The 16,990-nt window shown below is 48.6% G+C and overlaps 1 protein-coding gene across 3 annotated transcripts in view; it reads right to left on the bottom strand.

Annotated features, from left to right (window-relative positions):
• The window catches only part of LOC119975763 (mediator of RNA polymerase II transcription subunit 12-like protein), a 640,706-nt gene that overhangs the window by 340,322 nt on the left and 283,394 nt on the right, over nt 1–16,990 (bottom strand). The window lies entirely within an intron of this gene.

The following is a 16,990-nucleotide window of genomic DNA, read 5'->3' as shown; positions in this document are numbered from 1 at the left end:
CTTTTGAATGTGAAACAAGAACCAAAATGGTCTCATATTTTCTCACTCGCTGTGAAGTGACCAGTGAAAAAAATAAATCAAATGCAATTAAATTTTAGTAAGCTTATGTAATATTATTTAAATGGAAAGGGTTGTTATTTATATTGCTCGTGGTGAACAATGGTATATGGTTCTTTTGTTATTTGCATTGCACATCTTTGCCGAGGGACGATGCGTGTTCGGGTTACAATCCTTGTCCAGACCGATATATTTTTTTAAAAGAGTCAAATTTCCCAAACGACCATCAGAAACAAGCCAGTACACGAGATTTCACTTTAATACGATGATGTTACTGTGGAACAAGTCAGATCCCAGAGTGAGACCTGTCTTGGCAGATCGTAACTTTGATTTTTTGGTTTACAAACGTGAAGAGCAGCTACTGAACATAGTCACAGGAGTCTGCTGATTAACTATAAAGAAATATTAAAGAATAAAACATTTATTAACCAAGAAAAGATCATCAACAATACACCGCAACTATACCTTTACAGAGATAAACCGTATCTTAAGGATAATACAACTTACACAGGCTATCTTATATTCTAATGTTCATGTGAACCAATGGACCAAATGTGGTCACACTCACCAGGCTGAAGCCAATTGACAGATTCCACCCAAAGCAACTTCTACAGATTTCCCATCAACTCTCCCCTACGCGTGTAACACTGTGAGACAACAGATCCCACTTAAATGTTTTCCCTCACACAAGTGTTTACAGTCTCTGCTCTCAAAAAACACTTTTGAATCATCTAACAAATTATGTTTTCTTCCACAATGATCCACCTCCAAGGTTTCGCTCCTCGCTAACACTACTTCCCCTGGATCGTCACATTTAAGCGTCACCTTCCAAACAATCGCTCACATATTCAGCCATAACACCACAGCGTCACAGCTCCTCACTCTTGACTTCACTGAAAAGGAGCTGTTTATTTCATTTTTTTTAAAGCTATTTTTATTCAACAAATTTTCAACATTTTTACAATACAAACCATCTCCACACAAAAAAACCCAGCCCACCCAAATCCCCCACATCACTCAACAGTCAACGGTAACCAACTCCCTAAAATGTATGACGAACAAACGATTGTAGAACCCATGACTATCCCCCCTCAGAGCAAACTTCACCTTTCCCAGGGTCAGAAACCCCAGCACATCCCCCACCACGCTGTGGCACAGGGTGGAGAAGCTGACCTCAACCCCAACAAGACCCGCCTACGAGCAATCAGTGAGGCAAAGGCTAAAACGTCTGCCCCGCACCCACCTGCAGTTCCGGCCAGTCCAATACGCCGAATATAGCTGCTAGATGACTAGGCTCCATGTCCATATGCAGAACGCCCAAAATGGTGCTGAACATAGTCCTCCAAAACCTTTCCAGATTCGGGCAGGATCAAAACATATGTACATGGTTCGCAGGGCCCCTCCCACATCGGTCACACACATCCGCCACCCCTTCAAAAAGCTGGCTCATCCTAGACTTTGAGGTGCGCTCTGTACACCACCATCTGGTTTAGCACAGTGGGCTAAACAGCTGGCTTGTAATGCAGAACAAGACCAGCAGAGCGGGTTCAATTCCTGCACCAGCCTCCCCGAACAGGCGCCGGAATGTGGCGACTAGGGGGTTTTCACAGTAACTTCATTGAAGTTATTATTATTATTATCAGTTGTATCAGCCCCAGCCTCACACACAAAATCGAGGCAACACCTCACACCACAGACTCTCCTCCAGCACCATCCCCAGCTCTTCCTCCCACTTCACCTTAACCCTCTCCATCGACATCGCATCCTCTTCCAAGATCCTCCTGTAAATTGATGAGACCACCCCGCTCTCCAAACCCCTCGCCGACTGCACTACCTCCATCAACGAGGAGGCAGGCATTATCGGGACTGTAGGGAAGATCCTCCTCACAAAGCCCCGCACCTGCAAGTACCTGAAACCTCCGCCGCACGCCAGCCCAAACTTCTCACCCAACTCCTCCAAACTCGCAAATTGCCCTCCCAGAAACAAATCCTTCTTTTCCTTAATCCTCCTCTCTTCCCAACCCCAAAACCTTATATCCATGCTCCCCAGCTCGAACCCATGATGCCCACTAATCGGCCTCCCCCCCGCCCCCAACCCAAAATGCTGTGTAACTACCTCCAGACTTTCAGCGTGGCCACCACCATCGGACACACCGAGTACCTCTCTGGGGCCACCGGGAGTGACGCCGTTGCCAACGCCCGCAACCCAACCCCCTGCAAGAGCCGGCCTCCTTCCTCACCCGAATTGCCCCCACCCCTCCCTGCTCCAACCCCTACTCTTCTACAGAGCCACGGGCTCTGTAGCCAATGCAAACAGAAGGGATGGGATATGGAGCATCCCTACCTCGTACCCTGGCGCAATGCAAAATACCGATGTCATCTGTATTTGATGCCCAATGCAACAAATGTGGGAGGCCTAACCCCCCCACCCTCTGCAGTACCACCTTCCTAATCCTGGCCATCATTCCTGCCCAAACAAATGAGGAAACCAGCCTGTCGACCTCCCTAAAAAAACATGTTGGGCAAAAAGACCGGCAGGCGTTGTAACAAGAACAGGAATCGTGGCAAAACATTCATCTGTATGGCCTGCAACAGAGAGAGACTGTCCCACCTTCACCCTCCCCACCAAGCTAGTGACGTTAAACTTTCAAAGCCCTGCCATCAAGATACCTAAAATGAGATGCTGCCAGGCAAAATGATACCGCCCCCCACCCCCCCCCCCCCCCCCCCCCCCCCCCCCCACCACCCCACCCTTTCCCCCGCCGCTCCCATTGGGAGGCCATAAAATACTCACTTTTCCCTAAATTCAATTTGTACCCTGAAAATGCCCCGAATCTCTGGCGCAAACCCATTCTGCTCCCAACTCAAGAGCTCAGCACCGGAATATACAGCGGCAAAGCATCTGCATGTAAGGACACCCTATGCTCCACCCCACCCCCCTCCCCCCTTCACTATCCCCTTCCGCAACCTCAAGCTCCTCAGCACAAGAGCCAAGGGCTCTGTAGCCAATGCAAACAGAAGGGATGGGATATGGAGCATCCCTACATCGCACCCTGGCGCAATGCAAAATACTGATGTCATATTATTTATGCGCACACTCGCCATCAATTCCATATATAGAAGCTGTCCCCACGCCACGAACTTCGGCCACATCCCAAATTTCTCCAATACCGCCATCAAATAACTGCACTCCACCTGACCAAATGTCTTCTCCACATCAAGCACTACCCACCACCTATCTCCCTCCCCACTTTCAACAACGTCCTCACATTCGAGAACAACTGTCTTCCCTTTACGAACCCCGTCTGATCCTCCCCGATCATCTTTGGGAGGCACCCCTCCAACCTTAACGGCAACACTTTTTGTCAGTACCTCAGCTCAGAATCTACATTCAGCAGAGATATGAGCCGAGACAACCCACACTCCGCTGGATCCTTGTCTTTCATAAACAACAGCGAGATAGAAGCCTGCTGCATTGTTTGCACCCCCTGCCCATCGCATCCTCAAACATTCCCACCACTAACGGCACCAACCTACCCGTACATTTTTCACAGAATTTGTCAGGAAACGCATCGGTCTCGCCCCTTCCCTGCCTCCTCCCACCCTGCCCTCTCCACCTCCACCAATTTCGGACACTCCAGCCCACCCAGAAACACCCTCTACTCCTGCTCCTCCTCCGACTGCTCCCACCTATACAGGTCCCTATAGAACTCCTCAAAAGACTTACTAATCTGTCCTGGAGCCACCACTAGCATACCTCCCATCCACCTCCAGAATCTCCTCCGTCAGTCATTGTTGTTCCTCCCTCTCTACCTTAGCCTTAAAACAAAATCACGTCCCTCGTCACCGCCACCTTCAGAGCCTCCCAAACCACCAATGATGAGACTTCCCCCGTGCAATTGAACCCCACATACTCCTCAATCATCTTCCCTATCTTGTCACAGAGTCTGCCAATAACCCCATATCCATCCTCCACCCCGGCTTCTGTGCAGCCCCCTTCTCCAAAACCACATCCATCTAATGCGGACCGTGATCCGAGTCACAATTGCCAAGTACTCTAACTTCTCGACGCCAGGCAACTGCCCCTTTCCCAAAACAAAATAGTCAGTCCTCAAATATACCTTGTGCACCGAGGAGAAAAACGAATACTCCCGATCCCTTGGGCGTGAAAATCTTTCTCCATCTCAAACCTCACCCTCTTGCGCCCTCCAATATTGCTACCCCCTGAGCCCTACTAGCAAACCCCGAATTAAACACTTGACTCATCCAACCCTTCCTAAGCTGCACCTGATCCTTCGCCCTCAAATGGATCTCCTGTATCACCATCACATCAGCTTTTAAACTCTTCAAGGTGCGCAAAAACTCTCGCTCTCTTCATGGATACCCCTACTCCCCTCATGTTCCACGTCACCAGCGGAGATACATTTCTCACCGCCAAGCCAGGTCGAAGCTACCAGTGTGTATCAATAATCACTCCACTCTCTACTCAGGTTTCCCAGTCTTGGTTGCCACCGACATGACACAATTAAGATGACTGAATAGCACTTAAATCTTCAAGAGCCAAATCTGTTCTATTCTCTTCCTTTTGAGCAGAAAACAACTCTCAAAAGCATCCTGCCTGGTTGTTAATTTGAAACAGTTCATGCTGATTTCTAACAGAAGCTGCTGCTCTATTTCAGCATCTCAAGCAGCAGGTGCCAATATCTGCGAGATAATGATAAAATGAGTAATGAGTAAAGGAGGTAAACATCCACCGGACATCAATGGATTTCTATTTTAGTTTCTCCCCCCCGCCCCCCAACCAAGACAACCGGATGCCATGGCATTTCTCCAGACTATATAGTTTATCAGGAATCGACCCTGACTCTGTAACCTACCTCCCCCTAATTGCAAAACGTTTTACCTCGAGGTTACAGGGAACCGTTTAAAACATAACTGTCTTGTAAAGTTTAGCATTCATAACAATAGGTATGCGAGTACCACACTCCACCGGAAGATCCAGATACTGATTCGGGATGCTTCAGCATTGAAAGAAATGGGAAGGGAACCAGGGAAGGCTTCCTCCCACCATCTTGGAATCTTATCCGGAGGTCCGGCTACAGGCCCGACGGAGTGCAATGAGGCATTCCCTCATGTCATTGGGAAAGTTGAGGCCAGCCTCTCCGACCAAGTAGGCGTGTATGAAAGAGGCTGGGGGAATTCTGCAGGAGGAGTGTGATCTCTTCAAAATGGAGACAATGCAGTGAAAGGATCCAGAAGGTCTGGTGGGTGACAAGGCAGCAGAACACTTTCAGCTGCCGCACCTCACTCTGCTTTCCTCAGCTTTCTCCTATTTAACACGACGCAGATCCACACACTTTGCAGCTTCACTCATTCCCCTCAGTCCAGAGATATCCGGACAACCCCCAACTTGACCAGCCAACCCTCACACACCCTTAAACTTTGTCCCATCTCACTCCCATGCCTTAGTCACCCTCCAGAAAATGGTGTCCATTCCACGCACAATCTATTCCCCACACTTTCAAACCTCTGCTTTCTCTCCGAACACGAGAGGAGATCGCGGGCATCTCCAGGGAAGGCAGAGGGTCAGGAGCATGGAGACTCCAGTCCCAAACACAAATATCATCAGGATCAGGTTACATTAATTCAGTACAGTTCTTCTGACTTCCAATGGACCTGATAATCATAGAATCATAAAATACCTACAGTGCAGGAGGCCATTCAGTCCATCGAGTCTGCACCGACCCTCCGAATGAGCACCCTACCTCAGCGCAATCCCCCACCCTATCCCCGTAATTCCACCTAGGGGCAATTTATCATGGCCAATGCACCTAACCTGCACATCTATGGACTGTGGGAGGGAACCAGAGCACCCGGAGGAAACCCACGCAGATGGGGGGAGAACGTGCAGACAGTGACCCGAGGTCGGAATCGAACCAGGGTCTCTGGCACTGTGAGGCAGCAGTGTTAATGTATGCGACAGTGATAATGTATGGGCTGACCGCCAACTGGGAGGAGTTTCTCGGTTTTGAACCTCAACCCAACTTTTGTAATGCTTTGGCTTGCGTACAAAAAGAAGCACTCACAGACAGGCGCGCACTCACAGACAGGCGCGCACTCACAGACAGGCGCGCACTCACAGACACGCGCGCACTCACAGACAGGCGCGCACTCACAGACAGGCGCGCACTCACAGACAGGCGCGCACTCACAGACAGCCGCGCACTCACAGACAGCCGCGCACTCAGACAGCCGCGCACTCACAGACAGCCGCGCACTCACAGACAGCCGCGCACTCACAGACAGCCGCGCACTCACAGACAGCCGCGCACTCACAGACAGCCGCGCAATCACAGACAGCCGCGCACTCACAGACAGCCGCGCACTCACAGACAGCCGCGCACTCACAGACAGCCGCGCACTCACAGACAGCCGCGCACTCACAGACAGCCGCGCACTCACAGACAGGCGCACACTCACAGACAGGCGCACACTCACAGACAGGCGCACACTCACAGACTGGCGCACACTCACAGACAACCACACACACACAGACACGCACTCCCACACGGACAGACACACGCACTCCCACACGGACAGACACACGCACTCCCACACGGACAGACACACGCACTCCCACATGGACAGACACACGCACTCCCACACGGACAGACACACGCACTCCCACACGGACAGACACACGCACTCCCACACGGACAGACAGACGCACTCACACGGACAGACACACGCACTCCCTCACAGACAGACACACGCACCCGACACACTCAGGCAGACACATGCACTCAGACACCGGCAGATACACGCACTCACCCTCAGGCAGACACAAGCACTCACACTCAGGCAGACACACGCGCTCACACTCAGGCAGACACACGCGCTCACACTCAGGCAGACACACTCGCTCACACTCAGGCAGACACACGCGCTCACACTCAGGCAGACACACGCACTCACCCTCAGGCAGACACACGCGCTCACACTCAGGCAGACACACGCGCTCACACTCAGGCCGACACACGCGCTCACACTCAGGCCGACACACGCGCTCACACTCAGGCTGTCACACGCACTCACACTCAGGCAGACACACGCGCTCACACTCAGGCCGACACACGCGCTCACACTCAGGCCGTCACACGTGCTCACACTCAGGCAGACACACGCGCTCACACTCAGGCAGACACACGCACTCACACTCAGGCAGACACACGCACTCACACTCAGGCAGACACACGCACTCACACTCTGGCAGACACACGCACTCACACTCTGGCAGACACACGCGCTCACACACAGGCAGACACACGCGCTCACACTCAGGCAGACACACGCACTCACACTCAGGCAGACACACGCACTCACACTCTGGCAGACACACGCGCTCACACACAGGCAGACACACGCGCTCACACTCAGGCAGACACACGCGCTCACATTCAGGCAGACACACGCGCTCACACTCAGGCAGACACACGCACTCACACTCAGGCAGACACACGCACTCACACTCAGGCAGACACACGCACTCACACTCAGGCAGACACACGGCTCACACTCAGGCAGACACGCGCACTCACACTCAGGCAGACACACGCACTCACACTCAGGCAGACACACGGCTCACACTCAGGCAGACACACGGACTCACACTCAGGCAGACACTAGCACTCATAGACAGGCAGACACACACTCAGGCAGACACACGCACTCACACACAGGCAGACTCACACTCAGGCAGACACGGACTCACACTCAGGCAGTCACAGGGACTCACACTCAAGCAGACACTAGCACTCATACACAGGCAGACACACGGACTCACACTCAGGCAGACTCACACTCAGGCAAACACATGGACTCACACTCAGGCAGACACTAGCACTCATAGACAGGCAGACACACACTCAGGCAGACACACGCACTCACACACAGGCAGACTCACACTCAGGCAGACACGGACTCACACTCAGGCAGTCACAGGGACTCACACTCAAGCAGACACTAGCACTCATACACAGGCAGACACACGGACTCACACTCAGGCAGACTCACACTCAGGCAAACACATGGACTCACACTCAGGCAGACACACGCACTCACTCACAGGCAGACACACGCACTCACTCACAGGCAGACTCACACTCAGGCAGACACGGACTCACATTCAGGCAGACACACGCACTCACACTCAGGCAGACACACGCACTCACTCACAGGCAGACACACGCACTCACTCACAGGCAGACTCACACTCAGGCAGACACGGACTCACACTCAGGCAGACACACGCACTCACACTCAGGCAGACACACGCACTCACACTCAGGCAGACACACGCACTCACACTCAGGCAGACACACGCACTCACACTCAGGCAGATACACGCACTCACACTCAGGCAGACACACGCACTCACACTCAGGCAGACACACGCACTCACACTCAGGCAGACACTCACAGACAGGCGCGCACTCACAAACAGGCGCGCACTCACAGACAGCCGCGCACTCACAGACAGCCGCGCACTCACAGACAGCCGCGCACTCACAGACAGCCGCGCACTCACAGACAGCCGCGCACTCACAGACAGCCGCGCACTCACAGACAGCCGCGCACTCACAGACAGCCGCGCACTCACAGACAGCCGCGCACTCACAGACAGCCGCGCACTCACAGACAGCCGCGCACTCACAGACAGCCGCGCACTCACAGACAGCCGCGCACTCACAGACAGCCGCGCACTCACAGACAGGCGCACACTCACAGACAGGCGCACACTCACAGACAGGCGCACACTCACAGACAGCCACACACTCACAGACATGCACTCACACACAAACAGGCACACACTCACACACTCGCAGACAGCCACGCACTCGCAGACAGCCACGCACTCGCAGACAGCCACGCACTCGCAGACAGGCACACACTCGCAGACAGGCACACACTCGCAGACAGGCACACACTCGCAGACAGGCACACACTCGCAGACAGGCACACACTCACAGACATGCACACACTCACAGACATGCACTCACACACAGACAGGCACACACTCACAGACAGGCACACACTCACAGACAGGCACACACTCACAGACAGGCACACACTCACAGACAGGCACACACTCACAGACAGGCACACACTCACAGACATAAACACAAACAGACAGAAATCACAAAATGCAGTAAGATCCTTAAATTAAATGCCCTATCTGCTGTTGTACACCACTACTACTTAAAGTTAACATGCTGATCTGAGTTGAACTTGTGACCAAATGTTGAACATTCGTGTCACAACTTCCCGATTCTGGTAAAAGAAAATGTTGAACACCTGATCTGAACAACAGCAATGCACACATTCCGTGAAGAAATCTCTTCATACACCCAATTTCCTGTTGTTCATCACTATTTCTCAAAGTCACAATGCTGGTCTGGGTTAAACTGTTTGTTTCACTACATTGCTACTTCTGGTGAAAGGAAATGCTGAACACCACAGATTGATCAATATCATCAAGGTAAAATACATTTTGCACACACAAGTTCAGTCCAGTATCGCTGCAAGAACTCTTGATCCTGCAGACTATAGATGCAGAGTAATAACCACATCAAACGCTTTCAATCAGGTAGGTGATTTTTCTGTTCTGCCTGTGGGATTATATATACAGCGTCCATCAGAACATTTTATCAGATTAAAGGCAGCACGGTAGCATTGTGGACAGCATAATTGCTTCACAGCTCCAGGGTCCCAGGTTCGATTCTGGCTTGGGTCACTGTCTGTGCGGAGTCTGCACATCCTCCCCGTATGTGCGTGGGTTTCCTCCGGGTGCTCCGGTTTCCTCCCACAGTCCAAAGGTGTGCAGGTTAGGAGGATTGGCCATTGCCCTTAGTGTCCAAAATTGCCCTTAGTGTTGGGTGGGGTTACTGGGTTATGGGGATAGGGTGGAGGTGTTGACCTTGGGCAGGGTGCTCTTTCCAGGAGCCGGTGCAGACTCAATGGGCCGAATAGCTTCCTTCTGCACTGTGAATTCTATGATATGTTGAAGTAAATCTACATAAGCAATGAGTTCAAAGACATGCACTGAATCAAAAAAGCGATTGATGCACTTAGTTCCGTCACGTTCTATGAATTTAGGCCCGTTACTGTTTAAACCCTGTGAGGGAAATCTCAGTGGAGTAATTCTCTTAAATGGGTGTGGAATCTGATCAGGTCTTTGCCATTAAAGAAATCTTCGCTCTGAAGCGGAGAAGTCTATAGTTGGTTTGTTCCACAGCAACAAGGAGTCCACACTTGGGTTTGTGACTGCACTCTCACATTGGAGACAGAAGGTCTGTCTGGGGAAGTTTCCACCCCAGAGACACAAGCTGATAATCTCCTGGTACAAAATGACGGACGTGAAAGTCACAAGATCAAATGAAAAATTCTCAATTTTGTTTCCCCAAATGTAGGTTTTGGTCAAGAATTTTTAAGAAGGAAAACTTTGGGCCATAGTTTTAAAGCAAATTTCGTGAAATAACTGTCACCAAATCCAAAACGCTACATCTTTCCATCGTTCTCACTGGACTTTTCAATTATGAATCTAGCACTCGGTGCAAGAACCAGCGGCCAGATGTGGAGAACGACAGTCACACAGAATTAGAAGAACCAGTTGTGCAACCCCCTTCCTCAGTTTGGACATGTCTGTCTGGCTGTGTCACATGACAACTGAAAGTGTTCTTCCACGAATCCCTGAATATGTTAGATTGCAGCGAAATGTTTTCGGTAAATCAGACAAATACAGCAGCAGATAACAGGGAGGAAAAGAGAGTGTGCTGGAAAAACACAGGTTCATCCGTGCCTTAAGAATGCATTTACCCATGAATTCTTTGATAGATAAACAGACTCCTTTATAAGGTGGATGGAACAAATTGGGAGAAAGAACCAGTATTGGCCAAAGTTCAGATAGTAGTAACATTTAGAGTTTCCATCACTTGATGCTTACTTTAAACAAAAAGACGAGCAGGGAAATAAGATAAGGTCATACTTGAAGATTCTCCCATGTATGTTGAGACATTTACAAATTCGCAATTAGTAATGCATTTTAATTACTATTGTTTTGAATGCAATAATATTTATGTGACATTGTTCTCGCCAGTCCTACATTACAACAGTGACTACACCTCAAACCTACTCCATTCGCTGCAAAATCCTTTGGGGAAGTCTAGGTTTGTGATAGGTGCTATATGAATGCAAGTTCCTTCTTTCAGCTCTTGAAAACTCCCGGACACACTTTGTCACGACGTCGCAGAATTTGTGACATCAAAGATTTCCGGCTGAATAGAGGCCGAGTTAAATACCTTTCCCCGAGTTAGTTTCAGCACAATAGGCACATCAAGGCAAGTTGCCATGATCTGCTCTGCCATTTCTAGCATTTCAAAATGCAGAACATACGAACATCATAATAATTCAATCAAAATACTGACACCCCCACGCCAGCACCTTCTGCATTTCAAGAATTGCCACTGATGTTGTGTAACATTGTTCGAGAAAAATAACATATTCTTCTTTAACTTGCAGAAGCATTGATGCGTAATCTGCCACAATGCATCGAGGTCGTTACAAGCATAAACTCCTCCACCAACGCCACTTGCCACGTTTCCTCCTCTGGCTTGGCGATTTGTACGATTATCGCCTATTCGTTAATTTGTGTCGTCGGAATCATTCTCAACAGCCTGGCTTTCTGGGTGTACTTCTGTCACGTCCCCAACAGCAATAGCATCAACATCTTTTTGAAGAACCTGGTCGTAGCTGATTTGTTGCTGGTCCTCTCACTGCCGATAAGAATCGCCGGTGAGAACAAAATGGGCTCCGCAATGCTGAGAAAGATCTACTGCAATTTTACAACTTGCATCTTCTATTTGAACATGTATTCAAGCATTCTCTTCCTCGGATACATCGCGGCCATGAGATACCTGAAAATAGTCCGACCACTCAAAAGCTATGCATTTCAGAATCTCAAGACTGCGAAAATTGTCTCCATCGGAACCTGGTTTGTTCTTCTCGGCCTCGGATGTTCGTACATGTTCCTGACAGGGAGAAAGCCGCCCCAGAATATTACAAATGAAACACGCTTAGGAGTTAGAAGTGGTACGGGGGTTTACTGGCACATAACCATCCACGCTGGGGGCACATGTCTCTTTCTCTGCGTGCTGATAGGGCTTTGCTTCTTTTACTTTCAAAGTGCAAAACGTCTCAACAAATCCCCATCTCCAAGGTCACTCAAAAAGCAAGCCAAGGCAAAGAACAACATTCTAATCCTCCTCGCTGTCTTCGTGGTCTGTTTTGTTCCCTACCACATCACAAGGCTTCCTTACACTTTAAGCCAGATAGGTGTCATCACTGGATGTTTTTGGAAAAAGACTCTCTACCACATTAAGGAATCGGCCATTGTCCTGTCCTCGCTTAACGCCTGTTTGGATCCAGTGATCTACTTTCTGTCTTGCAAAGCATTTCGGTCAAAGTTAGGCCTGGACAAACACTCAAAGGACAATCATTTATGGAACAATCTACCCTTGCATGCCAACGCTTCACAATCCATATTCGACGAGCGGACTGTCGGCATTTCAACAGTGTGAAAGAACGTAACGTCAATCTTGCAAAATCACCTTGAACCTGGCTTTGCTCTCGATTACTCCAATTACTAAGAAAGAAACAGGAAATCCTGAAGAAATGGTATAAAAAATTAAGACATGGGAAAAATGAAGGCATTGAATTTACCGAACTACCATGAATGTACAATTACTGCAAAAATGCTTTATGGTGATGGAAACGCTTTTGAAATATAGGCACATTTTTGTTATCTTGTCAAAAACAGTGAGGTCCCACAAGCTGGCAATGAGATGAATTAAGTTAGTCAGCCACCGGTGAGGGCAGCTGAGGAATACTGATTGGCCAAGGAAGACGTTACAACCCCAATTTGAACCACACCCCAGAAGCTCCGGCATCGTAACCAATAGAAACCACAGCATTGACCAAGATTCAACTTCATCAAAGTCACCAGTAACAATGCCACAGACCGAGATCCACTAGCCTTTCAACATGGATTTGTTGCAGCTCAACCAGCTCTCCACAGTTGATCGTGTGGCCAAGACATTATATAGATATAGTTGATGTTGGCTCTCATTTGGAAAATGGAAAATCTCTTTAACCAGCAGTTACAGCTTCAGGGTTTGTTTTTTAATTATCAATCAAATGCTCAGAAGAATTAATCACATTACTTCATCTGATTTTGATATATATTGAAGCAATCTGATCAGCAAAATTCATGCTTCATTGTGTCCACCGTTGAGGACTCCTAACATGTATTATGCTTTGACAAAGAGTCATTGGACTCAAAACGTTAGCTCTTTCTCTCCCTACAGATGCTGCCAGACTTGCTGAGATTTTCCAGCATTTTCTCTTTCGTAACATATAATATTGCCGTGTTAGAGAAATGTGGCAACATACATCAGCAGTGTTGGTTCAATAATATTAATGAGACTTTTTTTTATATGTTGGAGAACGAAAGAGACCATTTTCCATCATATGTTCAGTTAGGTGATCAGAAATTTGGGAGAGGAGGAGGTTATGTACAGCAAATATCAGGGACAGTCATCTGGGCCAATACCGCTCGGGTTCCTGCAGCGTCAAAAACTGAAGGAGACAAGGCTGGGGCTGAAAGCAGAACCCAGAGCCTCAGTCCCAGGAACGGGTACGGTTGCTGGTCTCGGGGTGAAGTTGGTAGGTGAGGCCTCGTAGTGGGGGTGGGGCTCGGATTGTTGCCGGAGAGGCCGACAGGGAGAGTGGAGCCTGCTAGAGCCAGACCATTTCATGGGGGATGGGGCAAGGAAGTTGCTAAGGGAGGCTCCCAACTCTATTTCACCCACCCCCTCCCACACAAGGCATGAACTGGGTTAGGGTTCAGGCTTCCACCCTACCCCTGAACTCATCCCAATAACCTGAAAATTGATGGTGGGAAGGAAATATCCTTTAACTGGTCAGAATTTGTCTACTAACGGGCAGGAGGGCTTGCATAAACCTCTCTGTCCCAGCGTAAAACTGCAGAGAGGGTCACAGCCAAGGGGGAAGGCCTCCAAGAAAATTTACAGGCACCCCCACCCACCCTTCTCTCCCCACCCCTCATCAAGTCAAGGGACCCCGGAAAGGGAATGTGAAATTCTGCCCTTACATTGGGCACCTGCAGTTTTGCCACCTGACTAATTTTCTGCACATTTAGCAGAAGTTGGGCATTGGCGTGAAAAGTTAGTCAACACTTAGATTGACAAGGGAGTTTTAAGGCCGAACAGGATGATCCTCATCCAGGATAAGTAGAAAGTATTCAAAATTAAAACAGGAGAGAGTTTTCATTTTAGAAAAGAATCCTGCATAAAGACAGCATAACCACCGACCTCACAAACAATGTCAGAATGCGCAACAAGAACCAAAATGGTCTCATATTTTCTCAATAGTTGTGAAGTGACCATTGACACAGATGGAAAGAAATAAATCAAATGCAATTAAAATTTGAATAAGCTTATGGTAACATTATTTAAATGGAAAGGGTTGTTATTTATATTGCTCTTGTGGTGAACAATGGTATAGGTTCTTTTGTTATTTGCATTGCATTTCACTCATTCTTTGCCGAGGGATGATGCGTGATAGGGTTATAATCCTCGTACAGACTGATAAATTTGATAAATTTTTTAAGAGTTAAATTTCCCAAACTACCATCAGAAACAAACCAATACACAAGATTTCATTTTAAACGATGATGTTACTATTGGACAAGTTAGATCCCAGGGCGAAATCTGGCTTGATAGGTCCGAACTTTTATTTTTTGGATTAGAAACGTGAAGGGCGGCGACTGAACAAAGTCACAGGAGTCTGCTGATCAACAATTTTTTTTTTTTTTTAATTTAGATTAGCCAATTATTTTTTCCAATTAAGGGGCAATTTAGCGTGGCCAATCCACCTACTCTGCACATTTTTGGGTTGTGGGGGCGAAACCCACGCAGACACGGGGAGAACGTGCAAACTCCACACGGACAGTGACCCAGAGCCGGGATCGAACCTGGGACCTCAGCGCCGTGAGGCTGTTGTGCTAACCACTAGGCCACCGTGCTGCCTGCTGATCAACTATTAACAAAAGAATAAAACAGTCAGTAATCAAGATAAGATTACCTACAATAAACTACACCTGCACCCCAACTGTACACACACATACACATTTGTAAGCATAACACAAGATACACAATTGATATCATCTATTCTTCTCAGTAACTACATAGTTCACGTGCACCAATGGGCAAAATGTGGTCAGAGACACCGTTCTGAAACCAAATGGCAGATGCAACACAAAACAACTTCTACAGGTTTCTCATCAACTCCCCGCAGATGCTTGTAACACTGTGAGCCAACAGGTCTCCCCGAAACATTGCCACTTATGTGCGGGTTTCCAATCTCTGCTCTTGGGCAACGCGCTTTGGAATTATCTAGCAAATTATGTTTTTTCTTGGACATCTTCCTGAAGGATCAACCTCCAGGGTCTCGAACCCTCCTTCTGATAATATACTCCCCTGGAGCGTCACGTGTATTTAAGCTTCACCTTCCAGACACTCACTCGAATATTCAGCCACACCAACATAACACCACAGCTTCACAGGCCCATTTCAATTTATGTCTACTTCCTGAAGTTCACTTTAAAACTGCAGTCTCCCATTCTTAACTTCACTGGAACGGAACTGTCCCTGTTCCTTGCCTGAGCTGTCATCTTGGGACACTTTCCTGTGCTCCCCCTTATATTTCAAACCATCATAGGAACATTAGAAATTAGGAGAAATAGGCAATTCAGCCCTTCGGGCCTGCTCTGCCATTCAATCAGATCATAGCTAATGTCTTCCTGGTCTCAAATCCACCTCCCTAATGTCTTCCTGGTCTCAAATCCATCTCCCTAATGTCTTCCTGGTCTCATATCCCTTTCACCGTTTTTATATCAGAAATATATGTTTCCTTCTTGAAGCCATTTAATGACTTAGATCCCACCGCACTATGGGGCAGCAAGTTCCACAAATTCATCACGAGAAGTAGTTCCTGCTCACCTCAATTCTAAACCTACCGTCTCTCTACCTATAACCATGACCTCTCGTTCTAGATTTCCCCACAAGGGGGAACATTTGTTCTACGTTTACTTTATCAATCCCTCTTAATATTTTGTGCACCTATATCAGTTCCTCGCCCATCCTTCTAAACTCCAGCGAGTAAAAGCCCAAACTGTTTAATCTATCCTCATATGTCAACCCTTTCATCCCCGGAATCAATTTGGTGAAGCTCCTCTGAACTGCCTCCAATTCCACCACATCCTTCCTCAAATAAGGAGACCAAAACTGGACACAATGCTCCAAAAAGCCCATATAGCAAATATACAAAAGCTGCAGCTCAGACTTATGCAGAAACTAACACAGGAGAAAGGCCATTAAAAGGTCATCCAGGGACAATGGGCTCCAGGTAGAAACTGACAATAAGTGGCAGACTCAGCGACGCCTGCTTTCATTATTTGGGAAGGCCGACGTGCCTTGGGCACTAACGACCATGGCCGACCGGGACTCATTCAACCATCATGGTGTCCGCCCCCAATTGGTCAGGATCGTCCAGGGTGATTGAGACCCGATCGGTCCATTGGACCTTCACCTGAGACAGCCCAAAACGGCGCGAAAGCTAGAGGGATAAACTGTGCTGCGCGGCCCACCGCTCACTCTCTCGACTGCAGTCTTCTCGACTACAGCTTTGGCAGCCAACAACAACGGTGAACCCTTCACCAGCCAAGAGGAAGACAATCCACGCCATGCATAGAGGGACCAGAACCAAGGACACAGAGGGCCAGCAACAAGAACTCCAG

This window comes from Scyliorhinus canicula, chromosome 13 (assembly GCF_902713615.1).
Source record: "Scyliorhinus canicula chromosome 13, sScyCan1.1, whole genome shotgun sequence".
In the NCBI taxonomy this organism is placed as follows: Eukaryota; Metazoa; Chordata; class Chondrichthyes; order Carcharhiniformes; family Scyliorhinidae; genus Scyliorhinus; species Scyliorhinus canicula.
The sequence above is the reverse complement of the archived record's forward strand: the minus strand, read 5'-3'. Positions and strand labels throughout refer to the sequence as shown.